The sequence below is a fragment of the Corvus hawaiiensis genome, chromosome 13 (assembly GCF_020740725.1).
Source record: "Corvus hawaiiensis isolate bCorHaw1 chromosome 13, bCorHaw1.pri.cur, whole genome shotgun sequence".
NCBI lineage: Eukaryota > Metazoa > Chordata > Aves > Passeriformes > Corvidae > Corvus > Corvus hawaiiensis.
The window spans coordinates 7,097,967-7,111,693 of record NC_063225.1 but is presented as its reverse complement, the minus strand read 5'-3'; the positions used below and the strand labels follow the sequence as shown (position 1 = coordinate 7,111,693).

The window sequence follows — 13,727 nt, the reverse complement described above, 5'->3', positions numbered from 1 at the left end:
AAACTATTCTGCTTGGCTTGGGAAACTTCTATAAGAGGACTGGGAGATGGTAGAAAAATACTGACCATTTTGCCTGTCCCTGCTTAGACACTGGAATTTATAAAAGTGTTAACAAGGTATTACATATCTCCTTACATGAAAAACAATTATGCAGCTTTGGTTATTGCTGAAATCACCTTTGAAAGCAAATAAGAAACTAAAGTGCACCTTCCCAGGGACTGTAATGCCAGAGGTAGAGCACACCAAGGCAGGTGCTGTGACCTGCCTTACACACTTGAACTGCTCTGCACTGATCAAGTTCCCTGCTAGGAAACTTGCAGGACTGGAACCATACAACAATTAGCCATAGTGGTAGGGTTTAAAATCACTTTAAAAGGTAGAAGCTGCAAGCAGTGTTCTTTATGTCACCATTCTGGCTGGAAATACAATCTGCAGAGTCACAGGAGTGTTTTGTGGTCACTGTTTTATCAAGAGTTTGTTAAAAAACCCCCAAAACATCAGCATGATTAAGGGAGTCTTGCCCAATCTTACATTTCAAAATAGATACTGTTCTCCCATTTTCCAATATCTTATGGAATTGTTACATAAAGAATTAGAACATTTTATAATTTTTAAGCCAAATTTCCAGAATATTTGGATTTTAAATGTAGCTTCAAAATTATATTTTTAGAGGATATAGATAATGAAATTACTTTTTAAAAAAAAATTCAGATAATTTGAAATTCTAGCATGATTACTTCCTTATGCACATTTAAAGCTCATTTTCCAAAGGCATCTACCTGTCCATTCTTGAAATTTATTTGCTGCAAATGTAAGCCAGTAAAGCTTGATTGCATAAGTGCTTGAGGAATACAACCAGAAAAGGGAAAACGGGCTTAGCACAAATATGTGTTTACACGTCAAAATCGAGGGGAAAAAAATTCCCTACTATAAGCTCTAATTTTTATTTTTACTAACTCTCCATTTGAGTTCTAATGGAGACTTTGGAAAGTTTAGATGATGATTATAACAACAAGTCCATTTTCTTGGTAAACCTCTTTGGAGTTTTGGAGGCAAAGGGTTTCATACCGGCCTTGCAAACATGAGGAATTTCACTCAGAGTGAACAAGATAAATTACAGCTACTCTAGAATGAAAAGAAAAACAGCCCAGGCTTCCAAAACCACAAGTATAGAACTGGAATTTTTATTTCAAGCAAGTTTCAAGCCTGTTTCCATAACAATCTTCATTCTTGTCTCCCATGTGCAGGTAGCACCATAGGGCATTTACTGATTGCTATATAAAAGTTGACAAAATGATGCATTATTCAGTAAATTGCCACATGCAGGGAAAAGAAATGGTACCTTTATTTTCTGAAATCTTACAAGCATATACTTTTTTTTATTTTATAGACAGTCTGACAAAGCACTGAATCACCCTGTTGTAATGCACCATATATATAAAAGACCCCTTATGTTAGTAGCTCAAAACAAACTTCTTCATATTTGTCAATACCTGCTAGATGTGCAGTCCAATCAATTTTTGTTGTAGTGATGCACCGACACACTTGGATTAGAATGCCACCTGAACAGAAACAGCTCTTGTGTCAGGCTGATGTTTCCCATGAGCTTTCATATTTTCTTCCTACAGTAATTCATTATAAACTGGCTCCTGCCAGAGCTTTACCCAGCTCAGAGAGCTCAGCATCCCAGGGACTAGAGCAGCTCTGGGCATGTCAGGCACCTAAACTCTGGAATTACCAGCTTTAACTGTTGCAGATGAGATTTTCATGCTGAAACAAATACTCCCCCTCTCTCTGACCAAGCTGTTAAGGGTGACAATCTTGTCTGAGCTTAAAACCATTCACAGTGCACCTTTTTTTTAATAGTCAAAGTTTGTATTAGGTGGTGAGCTGTGAGAAAACATAGGCAGCCCTAGAAAACACTGTTGGTACAGTCCTGTCACAAAATTAGGTCAATGGCTTTTTGTGCAATTAAAGCAGCAGAGGAAACACAAGATGTCTTGGCTGAGACACACACAGTGCTTGATCACCACTTGAAAAATCTGACTGCCACCTTCATTGCCATTTCACCCAGAGGAAGATCCCAACAAGGTTCTATTTGCCCAAAACAAGATTTATTTTCTTCAAGATTTAATCATGCATCTGACCAAACTCTTATCATCTCTCTCTACAAATGTGTCTTAAGTCTAGAAACATTTACTTCAATGACAAAAGCAGAGATTTTGATCTCTTCTTGTTACTCCAAACACGTGGGATATAAGTTATGTGCCTATGCCTTTAATTCAGGGTTGAGTAATTACATTTAGGCCCATGGAATCCCTCCAGTTTTTTCTTGGTGTCTAAACCAAATGTTGTCCTAAGGATTTGGAAGCACATGAAGTGAATTTAGGGATGAACATGTATGTCAGTACTTGGAATATGCAACTGAAATTAACTAATCAACTCTGTAGAAGGGAAAGAGAACCTGAAGCAAAGGTCTAAATTTCAAGAGGAAGAGCAAGCACGTTGTAGCTTTGCACATACAGCTATAATTGTATCACCATTCCTTTTATTTTCCCAACATTTCTTTTTCTTTCATATTTTTATTAGTAGTGGCAAAAGAAATAATATAAATTGGCTAGCCATTTCTTATTCCTCTCCTTCAATACACATTTAAAATCTTTCCATAAAACAGAATATTGACTATGAAGAGACCAAATGGTAGACAGAAGTAGAAGCAAGTAAGTCAAAATAAAATGCTTTTAATTGAGAAACTATCTCAGATTTTCTTGTAACAAGCCACACATGCTACTGGAATTAAACAGGACATTTGAATACTCCAACCTAGTGTGTAAGACAAAGGAAACCATAGAGCACTTTGGGGGAAAAAAATGTGTGGGGAGCATAAGTTCATACATGTAGGAGCTAAAGGCAAATCCTTGAATAATTCACAATCGTAACATGCACAAAAATGAAACACTGTGACTTTAATAACTGAGTTGGTTTTTTTTCCTTTAACTCTAATTATTAGGCTATTGTGCTCCAGGCTAGCATATCAGGTGCTGATAATGAACATTCAGGCACAGGACTTTTGTTGCACAAACGAAAACTGTTCTGCTCAAAAGATTAATAAAGGATTATCTTCTTGTATATACATATATATATATACACACACACTGAACAGAATGAAAATTAGAATCAAAATTGGAATGTTGAAGTCTACTCAAGTGTTGCTAACAATATGGAATTAAGGGGAAAACATAACCTAACTAAGAGGTTCCAAAAGGCACATTAATATATGCTAGAAAAGTAATTTTTATATATGGGAACTATTTTATGCTTCATATTATCATTATAATGCACAGTCTTAAACAAACCAAGGATGTGCATGAATGTCACACACTAGAGCTCTTCACTACGTGTATTGCTGGTGATCGGTGCACTGCAACCAGGTTATGTTTGAACTGCAGATGGAATGTAACCTTAGCAGAGTAAAATAGGGCAATCAAGAAAATAATGGTCTTGAGGTGGCAAAGAGGCTTTTCTGTAATCAGAAAATTCTCTGAATCACAGTCTCAGAGAAATCTTCACAGGTGACAAGCTTGAAAAGGAACCTTTAGACCAGCGCAAGGAGATCAAAACCTCGCAAAATTCAACTGCACGTAACGTGGAGGAATCTTAAATATGACTAATACTCCCCGCAAACCTAGTTGGTATTTGAGTACTGTGGCTGAAAGTTTTCAAGTCTTTTGTGAGCAGCTAAAATAATGATGGCTACTTTCCTGGGAGTCAGCAGCCCCACACCCAAGTGCACTGCATTGCTGCAGTATTCCCAATCCCGCGCCATATTCCAGTAGAGGCTGCGACATTTCCAAGCTACACATTATAGACTGGTCAGCTGGCAATGAGATGCTCATTGTTGGGTTAGCAAGGAATGTGAACGGAGACCCTTTGCACTCATTTTGTAGTTCTTCCTTTAGCAGATGCACTGATTTGTCTCTATAACCTGCAGCTTCCCCCAAAGTGCAGAATCTCTAGAACAGAAATTTGTTGAAACTGCACATCAGATCAAAAGCTCCAGGCCTTTAACAGCAGAATTTCATGAGCTCTGCCTCCTTAAGAAGCCAGGAAAAAAATACAGCTACATGAAAAATAAATGAGCAGCTTTTCCTGACTCTGAAACCAGAAAATAATGACATGAAACCAAAATCAAATGCAGCACTACCAGTTGTATTCCCAAATGCCAGTATTAATTCTCCCTCTTCCAGCTCCCAGAGACTTGTTAAACAAATGAGCCTTATAATGCATTTTGCAAGTGAAAGGTCCCAGAGTGGTAAAAAGTCAACTCCCATACCAAAGGCACTTAACAAAATCCTGCAGCTTGCTCCAGGAGTTCTGCACTGAAGAGGATCACCCCGAGCCCGCTCCTGCCACGATTCCTATTTTGTCCTTTGATCAAAAGAGCAGCTCTGCATCACTAGCAATAGTGTGGGCTTTTAGATAAAATCTAGCATCTCAATACCTGGAAGTCAAGTCAGCTCGTGTAAATCACAAAAGGCTGGTTTTGTGTGTGCACAGACCAGTCAGACCTTTTTTTGTAGCAGGAAAAAATCCTCTATTTAAAACGCACCTGATGTACCCCCTTTTCCCTGCACACCTGGACTGGATCCGCAGCCACGCTGTCATCCTGGTTATCCTCCCTATGCCCTTGGTGGCATTTTTGGGACCATGTTACACCTCTAAGATTTTTTGTCTCCTGGAGAGAGATCCGATTTTGCTTGCACACTGTGATCCCCTCAGGAGAACTCTTCCCCTTTTCCCTGGTTTTCCCCGCTTGTCACTACTATTTGCCCTCAAGTTTAAAACAATTAAAGCCTTTGGACTGAACGAGGGTAAAGGCGGGATGAATAAGCCTCTTGCTTCAAATCAAGGAGAAAAACCTTAAAATCCAAACTGAACGAACACAACATGTCTCCTCCCGCTGCATTAATTCCGCCTCACGAAATGGCGCCTGCCTCTGCTGACAGCTGTCTCAAAACGCCCACGGCTCCTCGGGAAAACAGAAATGCAACTTCCCCCCCACCCCCCAGGAAATCTTTTATTTTTCTCTCTTCACATTCAGCCCCTCGGTACCTCCCGAGAGCCCTCCGCAAAGCCTAAACCTGACGGGGAGCGCTCTCCTTCATGGAACAGGCTTTCCCCCTCCGTTTTCAGAGCCCCCCCCGGGGCGCGGGGTACGTGGGGCTGCGGGCTCCAGCCCTTGCACAGTGTAAATAGATGTGCCGATTCAGCCGCTATCGCCACGATCTTGCCTTTCCAGAATTTTCTCCCTCCGCTTCCCAAATATAAAAGGACTTTTTGTGCTGAACACGGAGCGGGAGCGATGACGGGCTGAGCGCAGGGCGCCATGTGGTATTTGGTTTCTCTACAGTACATGTTTTTATAATGAAGGGGGAAGGGAAGGAAGGGAGCTGCTCCTACCAGCATGCCAATAATCTGTTGCAAAGGGCTGGAGCGCTCAGAGCCAATTAGCTCTCCAATTAACCATTTAACTGCTGAAACAAAGCCAGTCCCGGGCACGGAGTCCGCGGGATTCGAGACAGAAAAGACGGTGTGGACTCCCAGGTCATCGAGTTCGTACAGATTTTTTCACGGATGCATTTTTTCTACACTTTAATAATAAATGCTTTCGATAGACAAACTAGCCACTGAAACTCCCTTAGATCACAGCAAAGGTGGGACAGCTATATCCCGCACGCGTACACCACACAGTTTTAAGAGAAGCTGGATGTGTTTCAGGATCAGTGCCAGCCTGTAGTGGAGCCATAAAAGCCACCCACAGGAGCTGCATTTCTGATACGGATATCAGGTCCCTGCCACTGGAACAGCGAATCCATGCTGTCCATGGATGAGTGGGAAGGGTCAGAGTGTTCTCTGCCAAAGAACGGATGTGTCACTACAACTCCCAGCAATGCTGCTGTGGGTGGAAAAACACCCTAAGGTGGGACAAGCTCTAGGAAAACAATGGCAGAGTCTGTCTCCCTCTAAAAGTGACGTCTCCATCATCACTTCCCTACACTAGTCTTGTTTTTTCAACCCCTTAACTACATCAAAACAAGAAAAAAAAAAGTTCTTTTTTATATTCTGCAGTTTAATTTGTCATAAACCTTTAAAGCCTGAGGCAGGCCAGCTCATGGTTTGTTGTGTGCCACTGAACAAGCCAGGGAAGAAGACGCACAGGGCATTCTCAGCCTCGAACTTTTTCTCTGGGGGCAAGTCTGAACATGGCCAGAGAACACGGACAAATTAGTCCTAATGCACAGCAACAGTAACCTGCTCCTGCTTGACCCAGCAGGTCAGTAAACCTATTTTTGTCGTCCTTTTTTATTCCATGACGTACCGGCGAATATTGGATCAGACTCCCAGGGATGCCAGGAGGACCAGCAGAGTTTGTACAGCTCAATGAAGTGCCCAGCGTGCCAAAAGCAGGCTCTGCACCCCAGCTCAGCAGCCCTGGCAAGAAGCAGGCTTTGCTTGGGAGGGGCCATACCAGTGCTGCAGGCCTGCTCCCAGCCCATGAAAGCTCTGCAGTGCACATGAAAGGCATATTCGAGCTATCACTACCCTCCCTAAAAGATGAAGTCAAATCTCCCCACTCGCCATGGAGAAAGGCCAGTGCCCCTGAACGTTGCGGGTTGCCCTGTCTGAAGGGCTGTACCAAGGCTGACACTGTAACACATCTCACTTTTAAGCTCCGGGAAGGATTCTGACTAAATTGAAGTGTAACTTTACATTCAAATTAAAAACATTGTGGAGCGGGGGGGAGGAAACATATGGGTAAAAAACTAGCAGATTATTTAGGCATGTGAACTGTCAGAGCACAGGCAACACAAGAGCTCTCTTGTTCCTGCTGCCTCCCACAGCTGCATTCACTAAATATATCCAGCGCTGAGAGACGCATTTCTCCACCCCTTCCTCAGCCCAATGGTGTTTGCACAAACACCACCCAGGTCCCTTGGGACAGGCAGTGAGGCAGCAGTGATGCCCTAGTTACGGACAGCATGAAGGACACGAGTGACTAACCATGTCTGCAACCGGGTGAAATTGTTACATCCACATCAGTCCACGCAGCTGATCCGTACTTAACTTAAACCCAGGGCAGTTTGTTCTTTGTAAGGATACACCCCATTTGTATGACAAACTCAGTTACTTGAAGTTATTCCCATCAGATGATTTTCAATAGTTTATGGAGAGAAAAAAAACCAAAAAAACAAACAAAAAGCAGAAGAATGGCCACCTCTATTAAAAAAGAATTCACTGGATCCACCTCCTGGCGGATGTGGAGGAGAGCAGTGGTCTTGGGGACTGGCTGTTCCCCAGAGAGTTTTACCCAGTTTTACCTTCCATCAAGTCTCTGTGTTTTGCCTGATCATACATGCATCTTGGGGCAGGGGGAAAAGATATGAGTGAATTTCTGTAGGACTGAGGTGCTCCCCCCATGACCTCCATTCTGCTCCTCGCATTTCTCCCATGCTCACTTTGCATCCTTTACCATCAAGGACACATTCTTTGGGCCGGCACAACAGAGCCTTGGTCGCAAATGCAGCCTTGAGACACTGCTGCAGTCACAGCAACAGAGGGAAGAGCTGCCCCTTCTGATATAGCAAATTCTATAGTGGATCAAATTGTGGCAGAAAAAAAAAGTCATCTTGGTGTCTTTCCTCACTTCCAAGCTGTGAACCAGCAGGGATTTTGACCCTCCTGGTCTCTGCTTCTTCCTTTCCTCACAATTCTCCGTTTCTTCAACACCTCCAGCTCCACTAGCAGTGACGCAAATTTGACAGAATCTGGTCAATTTTTCAAGCTTTCTCATTTTAAGAAGTCAGTGGGAGCAGACTATCTTGCAATCAAACCTCACAGCAGGGAGAATTAAATATGTCATGCATGACCTTAATCCATAGGATTTTGCAGATAGTTCCTCTTGTAACCTCTATACCCGGAGCTTATTATGCATTCGAAACGTATCTGTAGCCCTGGAACATTTTGCAACAAAAGGAACTCAAATTCATTTTGATATAATTATGCAGTCACACCAGTCACATGCTTGCTATGGAATAAATATAAACACTGGGCTTTTGGGAATAACTGGCAGGCTTGAAGTGTGAAAAAAAAAACCAAAAACAACAACCCAAGAATGAAACCATCTATTATATACGGAAAAAAGATCAGGTTTAGATGTCAAATTGCAGTTGAGGAAAATGGCACAATTATGTATGAAAAGTCTTTTATATTTTTTTTTCAAACTACAAAGCATAAAAGAAAGAACTGAAATTCATACTTAAGCATCTCCATAACGTAAGGACTTCATTTTGTAAAGTAGGAATATCGTTTAAGGCATTTAAAATTCTTTGAAAGCAGATAATTCATTCACAAAATGGCCACAGGTCCCTAAAGCTAGAAAAGTTAGAAAACTGTGCTCTGGGTTTTGTGTAATTTTTTTTCTCTGTTTTTCTTGCCTTCCTGACACAAAATGACCTCTAAGACTGTTCCAACTTTGTCGTTGGAAATTGCCTATTTTAATTAGGGACGTTTCTGTTCAAGACCCACACCCCGCTGCACTGGTTGTGCTGGAAACCAGCTTTGCTCACTGGAGACGACTGGGGGTTCGCCTGCTTTGATCTCCTGAAGTCTTCAGGATCCTATGGATTTTGGAGCACACGTGGGAAGATGTAGTCCCATCTCTGTGCTTTTAAGAAGGGAATACAAAACGTGAAACCAGATGTTAAACCTGAGCCTCAGAGAAGCCACAGGAGCGTGAGTTACCTTCAACAGCACTGCAGTTCTAAAAGCAAACAAAGGCATAAAGGGCTGGGATGGAAGGTTTCATTCCTCAAACGAGGCAGTGACTCACCCACATTCCTAACAGCGCAAACAAGGGAGGCAAACCCTCCTCCTCCTGGCAATTAGGATCCTCCGCGTTTTCCTGTGTGGAGCAAATCCCAAGCAAAGGCGGCTGTGGTGGTGTGTTAGAGCAAGACACAGCACAGAGCAGATGTATTTTGGAAAGGGACCCTCTTTTGCACACCTCTGTGTTTATGTGCCTTCTCGAAAAAATAAAGAGTTCTCAAGTGCTGCCTTTCATTTCTGAAAACACACTGAAAAAGGAAAAGGGCTACTGCTAACAACCAGTTTTCAAAAGCCAAACCCATCTTTCCTTAGATACGTTTTTTTAGTACTAAGAGGCAGCAGTTTACTTTAAAAAACCCAAACAAACAAACAAAAACCAATCCAAAGACAGATAAAACAAGTCCAAAAGTTCACTGAGCAGAGAGCCGAGCAGTGTGTGATGTGGATAAGGTGCTGTTTCTAACCATCAAGTCACCCGTATGGGAAAATTTGACGTAGGGATGTGGAAACTCACCCTCCTAAACGTCTGCTCAGTCGTTCCCATCAGACAAGGCACACTTCGCTGATGGAGGACAAGCATATTCCAGGTGACAGATGGCATGTAGCCAAGCTGCTAAACACTGCCCTGCTCCACCCTTCCTGCATGGCTCTCCCGGAGGTGGGGAACGCCGTGCAGGGCCCCAGATGGTCGGGGCATCGACTGAGCTGCCGGGTGGTAGCAACAGAGCCATCAGCAGCAAGGATGAAGAGGAGGTGGTGGAAAGGCTGGGTGTGAGGAAACAGGACCAAAAAGGAGCCCAGAAAACAGAGAACGTTGCTAATTTGCGAGAGAAACTGCAGGAAACCAACATCTCTGAATTGTAAACCTCAGAGAAGTTGTGGTTAGGAGACACACATCAGGGTGACAGAGCTGCAGGGCAGGCTGTACCTATGCCCAGGAGAGATGCCTCAAAGCCACGATCCATGTGGAGCTCCCCAAGGAGTGGGGCTGGGTAGGTGGTCCCTTGTGTAGCTCTGTTGGGTGATGTTTATTCATCTGTGAAATGCAGGATGCCAGAATGCCAGCACAAAAATCCCCTCTCGCTGCATACTCCATGAAGCAAAACTAAGGTTGATGCTCAGTGTGTTCCACTTTATATCAAACTTTTCAATTCTCAGGTTTCCAGTGGTAGCCAGACACCCCAAAATGATATGCTCATTCATTCCTCCTGGGGAACAACTCCTAAGTGTTCCTGGAGCTGCTGCAGATGGGAAGTGGCAGCATTACCTAAGTGGGGGGGACTTGTGGTGTGGGACACTTGTTTGTGTGACAGTTACCAGTGTAGTTTGGCTGCTGATGCTGGGAGAGACCTTGGCAGCATGGGCTGCTAGCAGGAACACAGAACTCTTGTTAATGACAGTATCAAGCCTCAAACAGATAAAATAAGCTATCCTGGAGCTGAAGCCGTGCTCAAGACGTCGTGGAAATGCCTGTTGCACTAACACTGCTGCCATACTTAAAGCTAAACCCCAGCAAGCAGGGACAGCGCACAGACCTGCTCTTCCTGCTGCTGCAGATTCTGCTGGCGGCATTTGAAATATTTTAGGCATTTCAGACAACTCTCCTGTCTGACTCCAGAGCTTACATAAAAGAAAATAACCTGCTTATCAAGTTGCAGAACAACAGCGATCCGTCTGGCTTATTAGATGGAAAGAACAAGAGAAGGGGAGGATTTCACTAACAGTATTTCTGCCTTGATTAAGTGGCTGTTATGATCAGTGCAACAGCAAACAAACATCACGAGCTCATTACAAGATATTTCCTTGTGCAAAGGAAGAGATGGACTCCACGCATATTATTATTATTATTATTATTATTATTACTACTACTACTGAGCATTTTGGCCGGCTCGTGCTGTTTGGAAAGCCCAGTAATGCCGGGCTGCTTGAGAAAAGCAGCATTTGTCCCCAGCTTTAGGCATGAAAACACAACTCAAATCCCTTCTCGGGAACAAAGGTGCTTCCCAGGAGCCTGGCGTGCTGCCGGCATGTCGAGCGCGTAGCCAAGCAACGGCAGCCGGATTGGAGCTTGCGCCTCACCCGTGATGCTCCAGCCTCCACAAACAATTCTTGCCACGTAGACAGGACCGTGCAGGGTAATGGAAAATTACTGCAGGCTTTTTCTTAAAGGGCGAGCACCGCCGCTGGCGGAGAAGGTTGATCCGCATCCCACTTCCCAGCGCGCCCCAGGGTCAGCCTGCGTTTCCTGCGAGGAGGCTGCGGTGCGTCACCGCGCGCCGGGGCATTAATACAATGAAGTATCATTTGCATGCTATTCCAGCCGGCTGCGGGGATCAGGAGTGTTAAGCAGCGAGCTGAGCTGCGAGGGAAGGGGGGAGCGGAGCATCCAGAGCTGAACAGCCCGCGGCTGCCGTTCGCGAGCTGCTCTCGACGCGGCTCAAACACGGCAACCAGTTCGTCCGGGCTGCGGGCTGATGCCAAAATAACTCTGCCCTGCGCTTGGCAGGCGCCGTGTTTTAACAACTGCCTGGCACATTCCTGCCTGCAAGGCTGCAGGAGTTAAAAAAAAAATACCTTTAAAGAAAGAGCAAACTTTGGCAGTGGTTAAGCTGCTATTAGCACAACAGCAATTTTTTAAAAATTATGGCCATGTTTACCTCCATTTCTGGTGTCAAAGAGAATTTAGTTATTAAGACAGCATTGTGCTTACCTAGCTTTTAATACCAAGCCAAAAAGCCAGGCAAATAGCTACAGGAGCACCAAACAGCCAGTTCGAGTCACTGCACCTCTGAAAATCAGGGATATGCAGACTGGCTGGTTGGGCACGGCAGGATCTGCCGCCGCGGCACACAGGAGCTGCCCAGCAACAGGGCACAGCACTAAACGGTGCTCTTCCCAGTCTTCAAAAGTAGCTCCTGTACTCCTTACAAGTTTCATTTTGTCTCCTACAGGAGCAGACCACATTGCCTGTTCCTTGAGGTACCTGTGGGGAACTGTGTCCAGCCTGCAACAAAAAGAGAAAGGCAGACCTTCTCCTCTTGCTTTTACCTTTCTGCTCACTGCATGCAGCTCCTGGTTGCCCTGGCGTGGTGCAGGGATCACAGATGTTGCATGCCAGACTGGTTCTAGGTCAGCTCCTGCAGCCACCGTGTTTTTGTTCTTCCCTATCTTCATGTATTAACTCGCCTGTTTTTTCTTAGATAAGCACTGGTTAAAGCCTCAACCCAAATCTTTTCATTTTGTTGCAGCCAGCAATGAAAATTAAGCCCCTGCACCAAGTTAGGGGTCTACTTTGTAATAGAAACTTCCTCTCCCTTAAATAGAAACCTTTGTTGTGAAGCTGTTTTCATTGCAAGCTCCACAGGGAAAGTCATTATATTTCATAGAGGTTGACCTCATTTTGTAGTCCTCGATATTAAACCTTATAAGGGGGACACATAATTAGAAGCGGTGAGTTCTCAACAAAGATACACAGTACTTGTTGCTGTTTCCTTCTTACCTAAGGATTAATTTAATATGGTTCGGAAAGAGTAACTTGAAACAGCTTTTAGCAGATAAGTGAACACAAGTAAAATGCAAAGATCTGGTTTCCAAGAAGCCTTTTACAAGCTGTACAGAGAAATGAAATCAAACCCTCCAGCAGCACACAAGGCTTCCTGCAGAGCCTCCCTGGAATAGCTGCAAACGTGCATTCCGGTGAAAGCTAATCTTGGTCTGAGGCTGGGGTTACATAAAGACATCTGGTGGCAGAGAGGACTGGTGGTTAGGCATGGGCCTGCCCATGTGGCAGCCTCTGCTTGGCTGGACGGAGTTGAGGGAATTTTCTACTGCATTTCCAGGGTTCTGCTCTGAGACAAAGAAAGCAAAAGGGTTTCATCTCAGTCAACACAGACAAGGGAGGGAGTGCAAAGATGCCCCAGCTTTGTTAGCTTTGCTAATGCAACCTAGGTTTCCACACAGTGGACACTGTTGTCACAGGGGAATGGGTAAACACAGCACTGGCCACCACTAAATAAACACATTTTACACAGAAAGGGAGGGCAAGGCAGTGAGCAATGTGCTGCACCGTGCCGGAGCCTTGCTGAGCATAACCCTGTGTTGGGGCTTTTCACTTTAACATGGTTTAAAACATCTCTTCACAGCCTGCTTTTCAAGTAACCCCTACACTTTTCTGAACTACAGAAGTTTGCTTGAAATACACATTTTGAATTCATTTTCCCCGCTCTTGTGATAGCCCCACTGCTCTCCCAGCTCCTGAGCATCCCCTGCGTTCCCAGTGCTCTGAGTCCTGCTGGCAAAGTGTCACCTCCCTGCTGAAACACTCATTATGTATAAAGAACGATTTCTTGTTGAAAGGCCCAGGCTCCCTTAAATTTCCCTTTAGATTCTGTGGTTTGAACGAGCATTTCTGCTTCAGCAACCCTGAGAACTTCCTGATTTTTGCACAGTTCTCCCCACTGCAAACAGCTGACTGCTTTAAACTCAATTTTGGACTTGGTTTCTGGAAAAATCAGACAAATGGTGGTGTTTCCTAGCTGAAGCAATTTCACCTGGTGTTAAACTTCTTTTCTGTAGCCCAGCTCTCCTGGGTCTGTGCCGTGTGGAGCAGGGCGGTTGCTGCCCACACCTGCAATGGGTTTGCTCTGCCCTGTGGTTTGTGGCACAACGTGCATTCGAACGGGAGAAAAGAGAAAGGCAGTTCCTCCAGAGACGTCACCAGAAACTCCCTGAATCCCACAGCTTGGTGGCTTAAAGCGCCCAGCCTTTGTTCCTCCTCCCTGGGAACGGATTTCCACTCCACACAAGCAAAAGGGATCTCAGTCATGAAAAATGTGTGAGGA

At 44.4% G+C, this 13,727-nt stretch overlaps 1 protein-coding gene across 3 annotated transcripts in view; it reads right to left on the bottom strand.

Moving 5' to 3' along the window:
- CHD2 (chromodomain helicase DNA binding protein 2) overlaps positions 1-9,644 on the bottom strand; it is an 84,937-nt gene extending 75,293 nt beyond the window's left edge. Inside the window, exon 1 of one of the 3 annotated variants that reach the window (XM_048317557.1) lies at positions 9,401-9,644. The gene's annotated coding sequence lies outside the window, so the exon portion shown is untranslated. Of the gene's footprint in view, positions 1-1,493; positions 2,390-8,890; positions 8,963-9,400 lie in introns of those variants that run through there. The other 2 variants (XM_048317558.1, XM_048317559.1) reach the window with 2 other exon arrangements.
- Between the last annotated feature and the right edge of the window lie 4,083 nt (positions 9,645-13,727).